This window comes from Mizuhopecten yessoensis, unplaced genomic scaffold, assembly GCF_002113885.1.
Source record: "Mizuhopecten yessoensis strain PY_sf001 unplaced genomic scaffold, ASM211388v2 scaffold716351, whole genome shotgun sequence".
Classification (NCBI taxonomy): domain Eukaryota; kingdom Metazoa; phylum Mollusca; class Bivalvia; order Pectinida; family Pectinidae; genus Mizuhopecten; species Mizuhopecten yessoensis.
Window position 1 is genome coordinate 695,742 of NW_018480073.1, and position 3,827 is coordinate 699,568.

General features: G+C 35.0%; 1 non-coding gene across 1 annotated transcript; it reads right to left on the bottom strand.

The window, feature by feature from the left end:
- Positions 1-3,754: 3,754 nt before the first annotated feature.
- Trnat-agu lies at positions 3,755-3,827 on the bottom strand. The gene has a single exon. It is a non-coding gene; the product is annotated as a tRNA-Thr (tRNA).

Sequence of the window (3,827 nt, forward strand, 5' to 3'; positions counted from 1 at the left end):
TTAAACATCAAATTACATTTGTTAGCGTTGTTTTTAATGTTATTGAATTTAATACATTTCAAAAAAAGTTGTATTTAAATGGAACTGTCACACCTGGGTATAAATAACAGGTAACATCGCAGGTACAGGTAACACAAGTTAACAAACACACGAAGAAAACATACAGGTACATTATGCGACATTATCAAATAGGTTGCATTAACATACAGGTAAATTTTGTGTTATATGAAATTAAGGGACATTTTTATTTAACCACAGTAAGCATTAGATATAACAATACGGTTGACGTAGCAATTAATTTCACAGGCAATAATTTCACAGGTAAAATAACAGGTAATACTTTCACAGGTATCATTACAGCAAATAATTTCATAGGTGTTCTACAAGTTCTTTATCAGCCAAAAGCCCTTAGGCATATAGGTACATTCAATTAAATTAAACTTGTTTTCCTTAAGTTTGAGAACTTATTGGATAACTATAATTTACAATAAATTACAAATGAAATATACATATCTGTATAGTGCATTCAACAGTCATTAACGCTCTCACCTCCTCCTCCTCCTCCTCCTACCCCCTCCTCCTCCTACCCCCTACTCCTACTCCTACCCCCTCCTCCTCCTCCTTCCTCCTCCTCCTCCTCCTACCCCCTCCTCCTACCTCCTCCTTCTCCTCCTCCTCATCAACAGCAACAATATGTAAGTTACATAACCCGTTATGATCCAAACATACTCTAAATGCCAATAATACATACATAGACATTTATATAAATCATATTTATATGCATGTTTTACGTCACTCGTGCCTTATTAGCCTCAAATATATATCTAGCAAGTTTACGAAGATTGCTGATATTGTCAACATTTAGTAAATATACAAGTTTATACATGGAAGGATTTCGCCAGTAATATGCATGGTTTTATGTATTTTACTCTCAGACTATGGTAATTTCTGCATACATATATACATATAACGTTCTCTAAACATAATTAGAATAGACAGGAGAGTGACATCATAGTATACATAAAACACCATTCAATAATGTGCATATAACAATACTTAATTAACACATTACAGTTATGGTAACATTACAGGTAATAATTTTTCAGGTAACATTACAGGTGATAATTTCACCGGTAAAATTACAGGAAATAATTTTATAGGTAACATTACAGGTGATAATTTCACCGGTAAAATTACAGGTATTAATTTTTCAGGTAACATTACAGATAATATTTTTTCAGGTAAAATTACAGGTAATAATTTTTCAGGTAAAATTACAGGTAATAATTTCACAGAAAATGCTATTGAGTGCCAATAATAGCATTGTCGTTCCGCGCAGTTGAAAGTAGTTCAAGTATATTTTTTTTATAATAAACAGTTTTAAGTGCAATGAAAAAAATAATGATGACAAAATAAACATTTAATATTTATTAGTTTAGGACATTTTTCAATTTCTTCCACATGTATTCGCCTTACTATATTCATGCTTTAAACAATGTCATACAGTGTAGGTTAAACACTTTTTCATGCTTATAACCACTTATATCAATGCTCTGTCTACAAGACCGTCATAGCTTGACAAACGGACCAATCGGTGCTTTGGCTTTCTTATATTTTTTTATTTAATTTTTCTTGTTACAGCACTGTTTAGTTTTCTTTTTAGAACAGCGATTGATGGTGAAAAAGAACTGGTAAAAACATAAGATAATAGATCAGCCCTTGCTACATTTATGCACATCCGGGAGTAAATATAAAGTAAACAGTTGCCATCAGCTGTTGTCATTATTCCGTTCAAATAATCCAGCTCTCATCGACAAATCCATATCCAGATGTCACACATCCTCGTAATACAAAGGACCCGCCCTCAATAATTAATAATACAAATAATTCGAGGTTCTTACAATGTATATACCGCTTTATCACAAGCTAGTTAGTAGGTCGTCTTAAAGCGGTTCATAAATTATTATCCGTGGTTATAGGGGTTTTGCAACCAGCCAATATATTTCTCAACTCCCTTGGGAGTCCATACAAACAGTGCTACCATTGTTAAGCTCGCAGCTAGCATTAAACAATCCCAGCACTGCCCAACCACGTACTCATTTACAGCTGTGTAGACTGGAACAAGAGAAGTAAAGTATATTGTTCAAAGATACAACACAGTACCGTGACTCGAACCCACAACCCTTCGGTAACGAGCCCGGCGTCCTCAACACACATACATCGTTTCTTTTAACCCGTTATGTTATGATATAATCAAAGACTCTTAACGCACGCGACATCTTGCGGATGATACAAGCAGACTAGTCTGATGTCTTTGATGAAAAGTACCGTACAAGAGGCGCCGGACGGCGTAACGGTAAAATAGACAGGCTTTAAAGCTGCTGAGTGAAACAACGAAATGACACATGTACAACTCACGATGTTACTTACTGTATGAAGGGAAGTAACTCGTGTTAGCTTCGTTAACATGTTGCGTGTGTAAGGTGATACAATGTATTACGCCATCTCAAATACAGATCGAAAAGCAGAGCCGTTGTTATAAGTACACTGTATGACCATTAGCTGTCAGAACATTCATTATAAGAGATGCATATACACGCCGCTTTGATGTTAAACGAGGCCTGTCGCCTTTTTAAGATGTATAATGTATTACTCTTCAGAATGTTGACATCTTCAAAAAGCAAATTCATATTAAAAAAAATAAAAATTGCCACCCAATCCAAAAACAGACAAGAATTAAGCGCACAAGTGAAATGACGGGATAAATACCAAAAACGATCATAAATGGCTCTGCCGAAAACGCCAGTCAATGTTTTTGTTCAGTTTTGGAACACTGCTATTTTTTTGTTTGCTTGGTTTTTTTTCAACACAATTTCCAAAATTCGTTCAGTTATTTATGTATGACCGAAAAAATACATTTACTGAGTTTATTGTGTATACATATGGTTACAAATGTTCATGCCGGTAGGAACGCAAATCGGTTATATACATATTCCATGAAACTAAGGGCTTCATGGTTAATTTTACGTTCTAAGATTCATAGCTATTATTTCTTTAAATATAGGTATTCCCTTATATTTTCGATACTGAAGCGCCTGTGTCGTCAGTGCAAATGACATTTCTGTGACAGCCTGACGTCACCAAAGTGTTTGCTCCTAACGATTGTCTCACGTATTCGAATTAATAGAGCTGAAAAACCATATCTGAAGGCACCCAACATAGTATGGTACGCGGAAATTTGTTTTGATAAAACACAGGACAAATATCATAATCATATGCCACTGGATTCTTTGAACAATGACGTCTTAATTGTTTAGCACATTTTGCCAAGTCACAAACAAAATAGAAAAATGTCAAATTTCGACTTTTTGGTTTTGAACAAGAAGTGTCATTGAGACCATGTAATTAAACATATATATCAATCATATGAAATAGGTGCTACCCAAAGGCGAACACTTAATACAATTATACTGTATTCATTTTAATTCGTTGAATAAATTAGGGTAACCACCTGATAATAGTTTAAGAGTAAGCATTAATATTTTAGACGGTATCGCATCGCACACAGAGGTTCATTTTTGTATTGAAAGCCGCTGATACATTATATAGTATCCCTATGCAATGTAGCATGGGTCATAGTTCAATTCGTATCATAATTACTATATGTGTTACGGTATGTATCGGTATATTATGTTAAAGAGGACGTTAGCCGATTTAGTTATGTATACCAATGTAACAGGAGAGGACAACTGCACGACCAGGCCGGGGTTCGAACCCGGGACCCTCCGAACACTAGACGGACGCTCTACCAATTAAGCTATCTGGTC